At 46.7% G+C, this 15,932-nt stretch overlaps 1 pseudogene; it reads left to right on the top strand.

Moving 5' to 3' along the window:
• Window positions 1-15,932, top strand: part of LOC118473620 (putative SWI/SNF-related matrix-associated actin-dependent regulator of chromatin subfamily A member 3-like 1) — a 25,082-nt pseudogene extending 9,150 nt beyond the window's left edge.

Genomic DNA, 15,932 nt, shown 5'->3' with positions numbered 1-15,932 from the left:
GCCTTGCTAGATCCGGACTGGGTGGTGGCCATGCAGGAGGAGCTCAACAATTTCAAGCGCAATGAAGTTTGGACACTGGTGCCTCGTCCCAAGCAAAATGTTGTGGGAACCAAGTGGGTTGTTCCGCAACAAACAAGACGAGCACGGGGTGGTGACAAGGAACAAGGCTAGACTTGTGGCAAAAAGGTTATGCCCAAGTCGCACGTTTGGACTTTGAGGAGACTTTTGCTCCTGTGGCTAGGCTAGAATCAATTCGTATCTTGCTAGCATATGCTGCTCACCATTCTTTCAGGTTGTACAAATGGATGTGAAGAGCGCTTTCCTCAATGGGCCGATCAAAGAGGAGGTGTACGTAGAGCAACCCCCTGGCTTCGAGGATGAACGGTACCCCGACCACGTGTGTAAGCTCTCTAAGGCGCTCTATGGACTTAAGCAAGCCCCAAGAGCATGGTATGAATGCCTTAGAGACTTTCTAATTGTTAATGCTTTCAAGGTTGGGAAAGCCGATCCAACTCTCTTTACTAAGACATGTGATGGTGATCTGTTTGTGTGCCAAATTTATGTCGATGACATAATATTTGGTTCTACTAACCAAAGTCTTGTGAAGAGTTTAGCAGGGTAATGACGCAGAAATTCGAGATGTCGATGATGGGCGAGTTGAACTACTTCCTTGGGTTCCAGTGAAGCAACTCAAGGACGGCACCTTCATCTCCCAAACGAAGTACACACAAGATCTGCTAAAGCGGTTTGGGATGAAGGACGCCAAGCCCGCAAAGACGCCGATGGGAACCGACGGACACACCGACCTCAACAAAGGAGGTAAGTTCCGTTGATCAAAAGCATACCGGTCAATGATAGGGTCTTTACTTTATTTATGTGCTAGTAGACCGGATATTATGCTTAGCGTATGCATGTGTGCTAGATTTCAATCCGATCCTAAGGAGTGTCACTTAGTGGCGGTGAAGCGAATTCTAAGATATTTGGTTGCTACGCCTTGCTTCGGGCTCTGGTATCCAAAAGGGTCTACCTTTGACTTGGTTGGATACTCAGATTCCGACTATGCTGGATGTAAGGTCGATAGGAAGAGTACATCAGGGACGTGCCAATTCTTAGGAAGGTCCCTGGTGTCGTGGAACTCTAAGAAACAAACCTCCGTTGCCCTATCCACCGCTGAGGCCGAGTATGTTGCCGCAGGACAGTGTTGCGCGCAACTAATTTGGATGAGGCAAACCCTCCGGGACTTTGGCTACAATCTAAGCAAAGTCCCACCCCTATGTGATAATGAGAGTGCTATCCGCATGGCGGAAAATCCTGTTGAACACAGCCGCGCAAAGCACATAGACATCCGGCATCACTTTTTTGAGAGACCACCAGCAAAAGGGAGATATCAAAGTGTTTCATGTTAGCACCGAGAACCAGCTAGCCGATATCTTTACCAAGCCTCTAGATGAGAAGACCTTTTGCAGGCTGCGTAGTGAGCTAAATGTCTTAGATTCGCGGAACTTGGATTGAATTGTAGCATACATATGTTTATGCCTTTGATCATGTTCATTCTGCATTTTGTTGCTTATTGTGGTGCTCAAGTTGTACAAACATTCCCTGGACCTCACAAGTCCTTGTGTAAGTGATGCACATATTTAGGGGGAGTTGTGTTACAACTTGACCCTTTGAGACTAACCATATGCTTGAGTTTACTTGATTTAGTCTCGAAGGAGAATTGAAAGGGAAAAGGTGGACTTGGACCATGAAAGACTTCCGCTGCACTCCGATGAGAGGGTAACTTATTCCAAGTTCATCTCATGAACTCTTATTGCCATTTGCTCTTAATTGAAGATTTTGGTGAGGCAATGGGGTTATCGGGCCAAGATTGATCCCGTTTGGTGTTTGATGCCAAAGGGGGAGAAAATAAAGGCCAAAGCAATAGATGGATCAGCTACCACTTGAGAAATTTTGAAAATAGTAGAATAGAGCTTTTGGTTTGTCAAAACTCTTGCATTGTCTCTTTTGTCAGAATAGAGCTTTTGCATTGTCTCTTTTGTCAAAGTTGGCCTCTTGTGGGGAGAAGTGTTGATTATGGGAAATAGGGGGAGTTTTTGAAATCTTTGATCAGTCTCTTTTGAAATGACTCTCTTTATGCTTCAACATGTGTGTTTGACTTAGAGATAGAGATTTGAGTTTGATTTGCAAAAACAAACCAAGTGGTGGCAAAGGATGATCCATATATGCCAAAAATGAATCAAAATAAATTTGAGTTTTATTCGAAGTGATTTTGCACTTATTCTAGTTGCTTTATGTTGTGTTGGCATAAATCACCAAAAAGGGGGAGATTGAAAGGGAAATGTGCCCTTGGGCCATTTCTAAGTATTTTGGTGATTGAGTGCCAACACAAGTGCTTAAATGTGAATTCATGCTTATGGATGGACAAAGTGCAAAACAAGAGCAAAGGTATGTTTCTAAGTCTTAGTACATTGGTTTTGTGTACTAATATACTTGTCTAAGTATTAGAAACAGAAAGAAGAAGAAAAGAGAAGAGTTGGCTGTGTACAGCCAAAAGGCTGTTTCGGTCTGGGGCACCGGACAGTGTCCGGTGCGCCAGGCTGCCTCGAGCGAAGTGGCCGCTCTCGGGAATTCGCCGACGGCGTACAGCTATAATTCACCGGACTGTCCGGTGTGCACCGGACTGTCCGGTGAGCCAACGGTCGGCCGGGCCAACGGTCGGCCCGCGCGATCTGCGTGGGACACGTGGCCGAGCCAACGGCTAGAAGGGGGCACCGGACTGTCCGGTGTGCACCGGACATGTCCGGTGCGCCAACGGCTCCAAGTCTGCCAACGGTCGGCTTCGCTATTTAAGGAAGGAAATCGGGCACCGGACAGTGTCCGATGTGCATCGGACTGTCCGGTGCACCCGACGACAGAAGGCAAGGTTAGCCTTCCAGATTTGCTCTCAACGGCTCCTAGCTGCCTTGGGGCTATAAAAGGGACCCCTAGGCGCATGGAGGACAATACGAAGCAACCTTAGAGCATTCTTGATCATCCACACTCAGTCTTTGCACATTTGTTTGTCATTCTCAGTGATTCGAGCTCCGTTCTAGTGAGAACTTTGAGATAGTCTTTTGAGCTCGATTCTTGGCCGTGTGTGTGCGCATATTTGCTGTGGATTTGTGTGTGTTGCTTCCCTCCCTTACTCCGCATTTCTTTGTGAATCTCAAGTGTAAGGGCGAGAGACTCCAAGTTGTGGAGATTCCTCGCAAACGGGATATTGAAAGGAAAAGCAAAACACTGTGGTATTCAAGTTGGTCTTTGGACTGCTTGAGAGGGGTTGATTGCAACCCTCGTCCGTTGGGACGCCACAACGTGGAGTAGGCAAGCGTTGGTCTTGGCCGAACCACGGGATAAACCACTGTGTCATCTCTGTGTTTGATCTCTTGTGGTATTGTGTTTTGTTAAGACTCCTCTCTAGCCACTTGGCGATTATTGAGCTAACACTTAACAAGTTTTTGTGGCTATAAGTTTAAGTTTCACAGGATCACCTATTCACCCCCCCTCTAGGTGCTCTCACCAAGTGCGCGTCACCGCCAACGGCGACCTCGAGACCGTCATGCACCCCAAGTTGGATGACTTCACCGCCGATGGCCGCAAGTCTCCTGACGTCGAGATCCCTGTCGACGCGCCCACCATGATGTGGGACTTCGCCGTCACCGAGGACCACACCAACATCTCGGACCAGCAGATCGTGTTCAAGGTTCAGGAGATGGTGCTGGGCTGCTCCTCCACGGTGTACGATAGGGACAAGACCGCCTCTTCCCCCTCCCCGCGCTTTTGCTGATCGGCCTTCAATTTCTCAAGGTGAGTTTAGTCAAAACTTTCTTCAATATGCTTTTGCCTTTTGTGCCTTTTGTGTGCTTGGCTGCCTGTGCTACAACGAGCCTTTAGTATTGTTCTTCTCTGGTGATGTGGTTCATCTTTCTTGGGTTCATCTGCCATGTGCTTCTGTCTGCTGTAGTGTGGCATCTCTCCTTTTGTTCGTGTGTTTTGTGTCATGGCATCTTATGTTGGGGTAGGATCTATAATATCATGTTGCTGGTTTCATCAAAGATGTTTATGGACTGTCTGATCACCTACGGAGCAAGGGTTCCTTACTAGGAAGTGTGACCTTCAAGAGAACTGTTTTGTGGTTCCTTCTGTGTAGTGCCACCAGTAAAGGACAATAAGTAGCTAGACCATGCTCTGTTGTAGGCACTGCTAGAAATACTGGGTGCCTCTGCTTTCTGAATTCCTTCATTTATCTCAAAATTCCATATATTTTTGGGTGCAAGGAACATGTTCTATTCTGTGAAATACCTAGGGGACCATGTGAAAGGGAAATGTGCCCTTGGGCCATTTCTAAGTATTTTGGTGATTGAGTGCCAACGCAAGTGCTTAAATGTGAATTCATGCTTATGGATGGACAAAGTGCAAAACAAGAGCAAAGGTATGTTTCTAAGTCTTAGTACATTGGTTTTGTGTACTAATATACTTGTCTAAGTATTAGAAACAGAAAGAAGAAGAAAAGAGAAGAGTTGGCTGTGTACAACCAAATGGCTGTTTCGGTCTGGGGCACCGGACAGTGTCCGGTGCGCCAGGCTGCCTCGAGCGAAGTGGCTGCTCTCAGGAATTCGCCGACGGCGTACGGCTATAATTCACCGGACTGTCCGGTGTGCACCGGACTGTCCGGTGAGCCAACGGTCGGCCGGGCCAACGGTCGGCCGCGCGATCTGTGCGGGACACGTGGCCGAGCCAACGGCTAGAAGGGGGCACCGGACTGTCCGGTGTGCACCGGACATGTCCGGTGCGCCAACGGCTCCAAGTCTGCCAACGGTCGGCTTCGCTATTTAAGGAAAGGAATCGGGCACCGGACACTGTCCGGTGTGCACCGGACTGTCCGGTGCGCCACTCGACAGAAGGCAAGGATGGCCTTCCAGATTTGTTCTCAACGGCTCCTAGCTGCCTTGGGGCTATAAAAGGGACCCCTAGGCGCATGGAGGAGTACACCAAGCATTCCTACAACATTCCTAAGCACCAAGACATCGATCTCACGCATTCGTTTCATTGTGATAGCATCTAGAGCTCTTGTTGAGTTGCGAACTCTTTGAGTTGTGTTGCGAGCTCTTGTTGCGACTTGTGTGCGTGTTGTTGCTCTGATCTTTTGAAGTCTTGTGTGCGTTGCTCTTTCCCCCTTTGCTCTGTGTTCTTTGTGAACTTCAATTGTAAGGGCGAGAGACTCCAAGTTGTGGAGATTCCTCGCAAACGGGATTGAGAAAAAGCAAGCAAAACACTATGGTATTCAAGTGGGTCTTTGGACCGCTTGAGAGGGGTTGATTGCAACCCTCGTCCGTTGGGACGCCACAACGTGGAGTAGGCAAGCGTTGGTCTTGGCCGAACCACGGGATAAACCACTGTGTCATCTCTGTGATTGATCTCTTGTGGTATTGTGTTTTGTTGAGACTCCTTTCTAGTCACTTGGCATTTATTGTGCTAACAATTAACAAGTTTTTGTGGCTATAAGCTTAAGTTTTACAGGATCACCTATTCACCCCCCCTCTAGGTGCTCTCAATTGGTATCAGAGCCGTTCTCTTCAAAAAGGGGACTAACCGCCCGAAGAGATGGATCCTAAGGGGAAGGGAATCGTGATCAACGACAAGGAAAAGGAGTCTTTCGTCAACGAGCCAAAAGATGACAAATCCAACGACTCTGGCTCGGGCCACAGACGTAAAGATGGGAAGAAAAAGAAGACAAGACGTATCAAGGAGATCGTCTACTACGACAGCGACGAGTCTACTTCTTCCCACAAGGACGACGACTACGACAAACAAAAGACGGTTAACTCAAACTTTTCTTTTGATTATTCGCGCATTCCGCATAGCTCAAATGCTCATTTGCTCCCCATTCCACTTGGCAAGCCTCCTCACTTTGATAGAGAGGACTACGGATTTTGGAGTCACAAAATGCGTACACACCTATTTTCTCTCCATCCAAGCATTTGGGAGATTGTGGAAAGTGGAATGAAATTTGATAGCTCGGATAGTCCTTCGTTTATTAATGAACAGATCCATAAAAATGCACAAGCTACTACTGTGTTGCTAGCCTCTTTGTGCAGGGACGAGTATCACAAGGTGAGCGGCTTGGACAATGCCAAGCAGATTTGGGACACCCTCAAGATCTCGCATGAGGGGAATGATGTCACCTTACTCACCAAGATGGAGTTGGTGGAGGGCGAGCTCAGACGATTCGCGATGATAAGGGGCGAGGAGCCGACACAAACATACAACCGGCTCAAGATCCTTATCAACAAAATAAGGAGCTACGGAAGCACGCGATGGACGGATCACGACGTCGTCCGCCTAATGCTAAGGTCATTTACCGTTCTTGATCCTCATCTCGTGAACAATATTCGTGAGAATCCCAGGTACACGAAGATGACGCCCGAGGAAGTACTCGGAAAATTCGTCAGCGGGCGAATGATGATTAAGGAAGCAAGGTACGTGGACGACGCCTTGAATGGACCGATCAACGAGCCGCAACCTCTTGCTCTCAAAGCAACAAGAAGCAAGGAGGCGCTACCTAGCAAGGTGGCACAAATTGAGGCGGCCGGACTTAATGATGAAGAGATGGCTCTCATCATCAAACGCTTTAAGACGGTGCTAAAAGGTCACAAGGGGCAGCCAAGCAAGACCAGGACAAAGGGGAAGCGCTCATGCTTCAAGTGCGGTAAGATTGGTCATTTTATCGCTAACTGTCCCGATAACGATAGTGACCAGGAACAGGGGAACAAGAGGGAAAAGAAGAATTACAAGAAGGCCAAGGGCGAGGCACATATCGGAAAGGAGTGGGATTCGGATTGCTCCTCCGACTCCGACAATGAAGGACTCGCCGCCACCGCCTTCAACAAGTCATCTCTCTTCCCCAACGAGCGTCACACATGCCTTATGGCAAGGGAGAAGAAGGTGAGTACTCGAGACTCCACTTATGCTTCTTCTAGTGATAATGAGTCTAGTGATGATGATGACATAGACTATTCATGCTTATTCAAGGGTTTAGATAGATCTAAGATAGACAAAATTAATGAATTGATTGATGCCTTGAATGATAAGAATGTGCTTTTAGAAAAGCAAGAGGATTTGTTGTATGAAGAACATGACAAATTTGTAGAAGCACAAAAATCACTTGCATTAGAAATTAAGAGAAATGAAATGCTTTCTTGTGAGTTGTCTACATGTCATGATTCAATTGCTAGTTTAAAGAGCATAAATGATGATTTAAATGTTAAACTAGAAAAATCTAGTAAATCAACATCTTGTGTAGAACATGTTGAGATTTGCACTAGGTGTAAAGATTTCGATGTTAATGCCTGTAGTGATCATTTAGTTTCAATTTCCAAACTAACTGAGGAACTGGCTAGTCTTAATGCCCAACTTAAGACTAGCAAGAATGAATTTGATAAACTAAAATTTGCAAGGGATGCCTACACGATCGGTAGACACCCCTCAATTAAGGATGGACTTGGCTTCAAGAGGGAAGCCAAGGACTTAACAAGCCATAAGGCTCCCATTCCCGCTAAGGAGAAAGGGAAGGCCCCTATGGCTACTAGTGCTAAAAAGAACCATGCCTTTTTGTATCATGATAGAAAAAATTCTAGAAATGCTTTTAGAAGTTATGATGCTTTTGATTCACATGCTTATGATTCTTATGCTATGACTGCTTCTAATTCTCATGTTGTGCATGATAGAAAGGTTGGTAGAAGAAATGTTGTTCACAATATGCCTAGGAGAAATGTTGTTAATGCCCATAGGAAAGTTCATGGACCTTCTACAATTTATCATGCCCTAAATGCTTCCTTTGCTATTTGTAGAAAGGATAGGAAGATTGTTGCTAGGAAGTTAGGGGCTAAATGCAAAGGAGACAAAACTTGCATTTGGGTCCCTAAGGATATTTGCACTAACCTTGTAGGACCCAACAAGAGTTGGGTACCTAAGTCCCAAGCCTAAATTTGCCTTGCAGGTTTATGCATCCGGGGGTTCAAGCTGGATTATTGATAGCGGATGCACAAACCATATGACGGGGGAGAAGAAGATGTTCACCTCCTACGTCAAGAATAAGGATTCCCAAGATTCAATTATATTCGGTGATGGGAATCAAGGCAAGGTAAAAGGATTAGGTAAAATTGCAATCTCAAACGAGCACTCAATTTCTAATGTGTTTTTAGTTGAGTCCTTGGGATATAATTTGCTATCTGTTAGTCAATTATGCAACATGGGATATAACTGTCTATTTACAAATATAGATGTGTCTGTCTTTAGAAGAAGTGATGGTTCACTACCTTTTAAGGGTGTATTAGACGACAAACTCTATTTAGTTGATTTTGCAAAAGAGGAGGCCGTTCTAGATGCATGCTTAATAGCTAAGACTAGCATGGGCTGGCTGTGGCATCGCCGCTTAGCACATGTGGGGATGAAGAACCTTCACAAGCTTCTAAAGGGAGAACACGTGATAGGTTTGACTAACGTACAATTCGAAAAAGATAGACCTTGTGCAGCTTGTCAAGCAGGTAAACAAGTGGGAGGAGCACATCACAGCAAGAATGTGATGACCACATCAAGACCCCTGGAGCTGCTACACATGGACCTCTTCGGACCCGTCGCTTATCTGAGCATAGGAGGAAGTAAGTATGGTCTAGTTATTGTTGATGACTTTTCCCGCTTCACTTGGGTGTTCTTTTTGCAGGATAAGTCTGAAACCCAAGGGACCCTCAAGCGCTTCCTCAGGAGAGCTCAAAATGAGTTTGAGCTCAAGGTGAAGAAGATAAGGAGCGACAACGGGTCCGAGTTCAAGAACCTTCAAGTGGAGGAGTTCCTTGAGGAGGAAGGGATCAAGCACGAGTTCTCCGCTCCCTATACACCACAACAAAATGGTGTGGTAGAGAGGAAGAACAGGACGCTAATAGACATGGCGAGGACTATGCTTGGAGAATTCAAGACCCCCGAGCGTTTTTGGTCGGAAGCCGTGAACACGGCTTGCCACGCCATCAAAAGGGTCTACCTTCACCGCCTCCTCAAGAAGACGTCATATGAGCTTCTAACCGGTAACAAACCCAATGTATCGTACTTTCGTGTATTTGGGAGCAAGTGCTACATTCTAGTGAAGAAGGGTAGAAATTCTAAATTTGCTCCCAAAGCAGTAGAAGGGTTTTTGTTAGGTTATGACTCAAATACAAAGGCGTATAGAGTCTTCAACAAATCATCGGGTTTTGTTGAAGTCTCTAGCGACGTTGTATTTGATGAGACTAATGGCTCTCCAAGAGAGCAAGTTGTTGATCTTGATGATGTAGATGAAGAAGACGTTCCAACGGCCGCTATGCGCACCATGGCGATTGGTGATGTGCGACCACAGGAACAATTGGAGCAAGATCAACCTTCTTCCTCAACTATGGTGCATCCCCCAACCCGAGACGATGAACAGGTTCATCAAAAGGAGACGTGTGATCAAGGGGGAGCACAAGATGATCAAGTGATGGAGGAAGAAGCGCAACCGGCACCTCCAACCCAAGTCCGAGCGGTGATTCAAAGGGATCATCCTGTCGACCAAATTTTGGGTGACATTAGTAAGGGAGTAACTACTCGATCTAGATTAGTTAATTTTTGTGAGCATTACTCCTTTGTCTCTTCTATTGAGCCTTTCAGGGTAGAGGAGGCCTTGCTAGATCCGGACTGGGTGTTGGCCATGCAGGAGGAGCTCAACAACTTCAAGCGCAATGAAGTTTGGACACTGGTGCCTCGTCCCAAGCAAAATGTTGTGGGAACCAAGTGGGTGTTCCGCAACAAACAGGACGAGCACGGGGTGGTGACGAGGAACAAGGCTCGACTTGTGGCAAAAGGTTATGCCCAAGTCGCAGGTTTGGACTTTGAGGAGACATTTGCTCCTGTGGCTAGGCTAGAGTCTATTCGCATCTTGCTAGCATATGCCGCTCACCATTCTTTCAGGTTGTTCCAAATGGATGTGAAGAGCGCTTTCCTCAACGGGCCGATCAAGGAGGAGGTGTACGTGGAGCAACCCCCTGGCTTCGAGGATGAACGGTACCCCGACCACGTGTGTAAGCTCTCTAAGGCGCTCTATGGACTTAAGCAAGCCCCAAGAGCATGGTATGAATGCTTTAGAGACTTTCTAATTGTTAATGCTTTCAAGGTTGGGAAAGCTGATCCAACTCTCTTTACTAAGACATGTGATGGTGATTTGTTTGTGTGCCAAATTTATGTCGATGACATAATATTTGGTTCTACTAACCAAAAGTCTTGTGAAGAGTTTAGCAGGGTGATGACGCAGAAATTCGAAATGTCGATGATGGGCAAGTTGAACTACTTCCTTGGGTTCCAAGTGAAGCAACTCAAGGACGGCACCTTCATCTCCCAAACGAAGTACACGCAAGATCTGCTAAAGCGGTTTGGGATGAAGGACGCCAAGCCCGCAAAGACGCCGATGGGAACCGACGGACACACCGACCTCAACAAAGGAGGTAAGTCCGTTGATCAAAAAGCATACCGGTCAATGATAGGGTCTTTACTTTATTTATGTGCTAGTAGACCGGATATTATGCTTAGCGTATGCATGTGTGCTAGATTTCAATCCGATCCTAAGGAGTGTCACTTAGTGGCGGTGAAGCGAATTCTAAGATATTTAGTTGCTACGCCTTGCTTCGGGCTCTGGTATCCAAAAGGGTCTACCTTTGACTTGGTTGGATACTCAGATTTCGACTATGCTGGATGTAAGGTCGATAGGAAGAGTACATCAGGGATGTGCCAATTCTTAGGAAGGTCCCTGGTGTCGTGGAACTCTAAGAAACAAACCTCTGTTGCCCTATCCACCGCTGAGGCCGAGTATGTTGCCGCAGGACAGTGTTGCGCGCAACTACTTTGGATGAGGCAAACCCTCCGGGACTTTGGCTACAATCTGAGCAAAGTCCCACTCCTATGTGATAATGAGAGTGCTATCCGCATGGCGGAAAATCCTGTTGAACACAGCCGCACAAAGCACATAGACATCCGGCATCACTTTTTGAGAGACCACCAGCAAAAGGGAGATATCGAAGTGTTTCATGTTAGCACCGAGAACCAGCTAGCCGATATCTTTACCAAGCCTCTAGATGAGAAGACCTTTTGCAGGCTGCGTAGTGGGCTAAATGTCCTAGATTCGCGGAACTTGGATTGAATTGTAGCATACATGTGTTTATGCCTTTGATCATGTACATTATGCATTTTGTTGCTTATTGTGGTGCTCAAGCTGTACAAACACTCCCTGGACCTCACAAGTCCGTTGCAAAGTGATGCACAGTTTTAGGGGGAGATGTGTTACAACTTGACCCTTTGAGACTAACCGTACGCTTGAGTTTGCTGGTTTTAGCCTCAAAGGAGAATTAAAAGGGAAAATGTGGACTTGGACCATGAAAGACTTCCACTGCACTCCGATGAGAGGGTAACTTATTCCAAGTTCATCTCATGCTCTCTCATTGCCTTTGTATTCTTATTGAAGATTTTGGTGAGGCAATGGGGTTCAAAGGGCCACGATTGATCCCGTTTTGGTGCTTGATGCCAAAGGGGGAGAAAATCAAGGCCAAAGCGATAAATGGATCAGCTACCACTTGAGAGATTTTTTTTAAAAAAAAAGTAGAATAGAGCTTTTGGTTTGTCAAAACTCTTTTGTTGTCTCTCTTGTCAAAAGTTTGGCTTGTTGTGGGGAGAAGTGTTAATTATGAAAAAAAGGGGGAGTTTTTGAAATCTTTGATCAATCTCTTTTGGAAAGACTCTCTTTATGCTTCAACATGTGTGTTTGACTTAGAGATAGAGATTTCAGTTTGATTTGCAAAAACAAACCAAGTGGTGGCAAAGGATGATCCATATATGCCAAAAGTGAATCAAAATAAATTTGAGTTTATTTGAAGTGATATTGCACTTGTTCTAGTTGCTTTATGTTGGTTGGCATAAATCACCAAAAAGGGGGAGATTGAAAGGGAAATGTGCCGTTGGGCCATTTCTAAGTATTTTGGTGATTGAGTGCCAACGCAAGTGCTTAAATGTGAATTCATGCTTATGGATGGACAAAGTGCAAAACAAGAGCAAAGGTATGTTTCTAAGTCTTAGTACATTGGTTTTGTGTACTAATATACTTGTCTAAGTATTAGAAACAGAAAGAAGAAGAAAAGAGAAGAGTTGGCTGTGTACAGCCAAATGGCTGTTTCGGTCTGGGGCACCAGACTGTCCGGTGGTGCACCGGACAGTGTCCGATGCGCCAGGCTGCCTCGAGCGAAGTGGCTGCTCTCGGGAATTCACCGACGGCGTACGGCTATAATTCACCGGACTGTCCGGTGTGCACCGGACTGTCCGGTGAGCCAACGGTCGGCCGGGCCAACGGTCGGCCACGCGATCTGCGCGGGACACGTGGCCGAGCCAACGGCTAGAAGGGGGCACCGGACTGTCCGGTGTGCACCGGACATGTCCGGTGCGCCAACGGCTCCAAGTCTGCCAACGGTCGGCTTCGCTATTTAAGGAAAGGAATCGGGCACCGGACACTGTCCGGTGTGCACCGGACACTGTCCGGTGTGCACCGGACTGTCCGGTGCGCCACTCGACAGAAGGCAAGGATGACCTTCCAGATTTGTTCTCAACGGCTCCTAGCTGCCTTGGGGCTATAAAAGGGACCCCTAGGCGCATGGAGGAGTACACCAAGCATTCCTACAACATTCCTAAGCACCAAGACATCGATCTCACGCATTCGTTTCATTGTGATAGCATCTAGAGCTCTTGTTGAGTTGCGAACTCTTTGAGTTGTGTTGCGAGCTCTTGTTGCGACTTGTGTGCGTGTTGTTGCTCTGATCTTTTGAAGTCTTGTGTGCGTTGCTCTTTCCCCCTTTGCTCTGTGTTCTTTGTGAACTTCAATTGTAAGGGCGAGAGACTCCAAGTTGTGGAGATTCCTCGCAAACGGGATTGAGAAAAAGCAAGCAAAACACCGTGGTATTCAAGTGGGTCTTTGGACCGCTTGAGAGGGGTTGATTGCAACCCTCGTCTGTTGGGACGCCACAACATGGAGTAGGCAAGCGTTGTTCTTGGCCGAACCACGGGATAAACCACTGTGTCATCTCTGTGATTGATCTCTTGTGGTATTGTGTTTTGTTGAGACTCCTTTCTAGTCACTTGGCATTTATTGTGCTAACAATTAACAAGTTTTTGTGGCTATAAGCTTAAGTTTTACAGGATCACCTATTCACCCCCCCCTCTAGGTGCTCTCACCATGTTTGGTTGATTCCTGTCAAACTCTGGGCACATTTGCCTCCATTCCTTTCATGTATGCTATGGGAGATCTTGACTTTACAAGTATGCCAGTCATGCTGACACTCCTGCTTGTCATTGTACACTTAATATCTGTTTGACTATCTGTAGTTGGCATCAGTGCTTATAGTCATAAGCTTTGAGTGAACATGCGTGCTGGGAAGGAATGCTGATATGCTTAGCTGTGCATGAGTATTGCTGTTGCAAGCTTTAGATATGCAGTGTTGTAGTCTTCAGTGCATGTATTTTCTAGAATATCAACACTTCTATATTGCAGAATGCAATCTGATAGTTTATATAGGAACAGATAAAGTTGATTGCTCTTTGGCATTATAGTACAGCAAGTGCAACACCTTGCGAAGTAATTTTCTACCTCATTGACATTTATAGGCTGGTTGTTCATACACTGTATTGCATGTGTATAATGAATTTACATTATCAGAATAGTTGTTAATTGTTACGTACTCCATTATACACATGTAAGCAACTTCGCTGAAGCATGGTCACCATTTCAGTCTTAAATTAATTCTGTTGAGGAAAATTTATATGATGCAAGTTAGTATAAGTCAATGTCTTCTTCATTGTCATAACTAGGTTGTATTTGATTGTGATTACGCCTAGGAGAAAGTTGTTTGGTACTAACAGGCCCTGCCCTGTGTTTCACCATACCCTTGTTGCTTCGCAACTTATGGAAACAATACTATCTTGTTTTCTACAACCTGTTCATAGGTTTGCTTGAGCTTTAGCTTGTAGGACGCACATTATGGATCTCTAATGTTGTTTTAAAGTCATTGTTATGTTAAGGCCTTAATAGTATATTGATTTGTTGCACTTGGCTCTTGGCCACTTAGATGATCAAGACCGTGTCTTATCTCTGATCTTGCACCTATGGTATTGCTCCTGGTGTAAAACGTTAATGGGCATATGCCCTGTTCTTTCTCAACATATCTCTACTAACTATTAAGGGGGCAGTGTAGACTGCCCTCGCCTGCGATCCCACCCGCGCCTGCGATCCCGCCGCCGCGAATCCCTCGCCGCGAAACCGTCGGCCTGGTCCACCAGCCGCTCAACCGGTACGACAACAACGCCATCGCCATCTTTAACGCCCGCAACGACCAGGTCGACCACCTCCTAGGCGCCCTCGCAGCGGTGCTCGCCCCGCTCCTCGACTTCCACCTCGTCGCGGCGCAGGGCATCATGCCCTGGTCGGGCTCGAAGATCAACCCCAACGCCTACAGCCTCCCCTGCCAGGTCCACCTATTCGCGCGCCCCGCCGCTGCCTCCATCGTCGAGGTCGCCCTCCACGAGGCCGACATCGACCTCATCCATGTCGACCACCTCGAGTTCGCCCTCTCCCAGGCGGCCGCGGTCATGGAGCAGTTCAAGAAGCCGGACCGCGACCACGACGTCGATAAGCTCTTCTCGCTTGTGGGGAAAGAAAGGAAGAATCAGACTCAGCCCATGGACCCGCCCGGGATGTCGTGCTATCCGAGCTCTTCGGACACCAGAAGGAGGCGCTGGGGTGGATGGTGCACCGGGAGGAGTCCGCCGACCTGCCGCCCTTCTGGCAAGAAGGTGAAGATGGGGGATTCGAGAACGTGCTTACCAATCAAAAGACGGAGAAATGACCGTCGCTGTTAAAGGGCGGGATCTTCGCTGATGATATGGGGCTAGGGAAGACACTTACACTCTTGTCATTGATTGGAAGGACTAAAGCTCGCAATGTGGGTGCGAAGAAGGCTAGAGGGAGCAAGAGGAGGAAGGTTGAGGACGGAGGGAGGGGTCGCGGACCACACTTGTGGTCTGCCACCCTCGGTGTTCTCATCTTGGGTGACACAACTGGAGGAGTACTTGAAAGCAGGCAGCCTGAAAGTCTACATGTACCATGGCGAGCGGACGAGAGATAAGAAGGAGCTGTTGAAGTACGACCTCGTTCTTACCACCTACAGCATCTGGGGGACAGAATTTGAGCAGGAGGACTCACCGGTGAAGGATATCGAGTGGTTTCGTGTGATCCTGGATGAAGCCCATGTGATCAAGAACTCTGCAGCACGACAGACGAAGGCGGTTATCGCTCTGAATGCAGAGAGGCGGTGGGTGGTCACTGGGACACCCATTCAGAACAACTCATTTGATTTATACACCCTCATGGCATTTTTGAGATTCTAGCCTTTCTCAATAAAGAGCTGCTGGCAGAGCTTGATCCAGCACCCCTTAGAGAAAGGAAGTAAGACTGGATTGTCACGGTTGCAAGTAAGTTGACCTGAATTTTCCTGTCTTCTTAATTTTCACCATATAGGACATCGATTAATTTGGTGTTTTAAACAGTGCATGCTCAAAGTGATCTAAAAATACTTATCTTTCACTCACAAATTTCGAGTTTCTTTTGTGTGCTTATTCCAGAACCTCTTAGGTGCTATTTCATTGCGGAGAATCAAAGAGATGGACGATGGAAACAAGAGCATGGTTGAACTTCCCTCCAAAACTGTTTTGGCTTGTTATATTGATCTTTCTGCAGAGGAGCGTGAATACTATGATTAGATGGAACAGGAAGGGAGGAACAAAATGCAGGAATTCGG

This window comes from Zea mays, chromosome 10, assembly GCF_902167145.1.
Source record: "Zea mays cultivar B73 chromosome 10, Zm-B73-REFERENCE-NAM-5.0, whole genome shotgun sequence".
Taxonomy (NCBI): domain Eukaryota; kingdom Viridiplantae; phylum Streptophyta; class Magnoliopsida; order Poales; family Poaceae; genus Zea; species Zea mays.
This window is presented reverse-complemented; position numbering and strand designations above follow the sequence as displayed.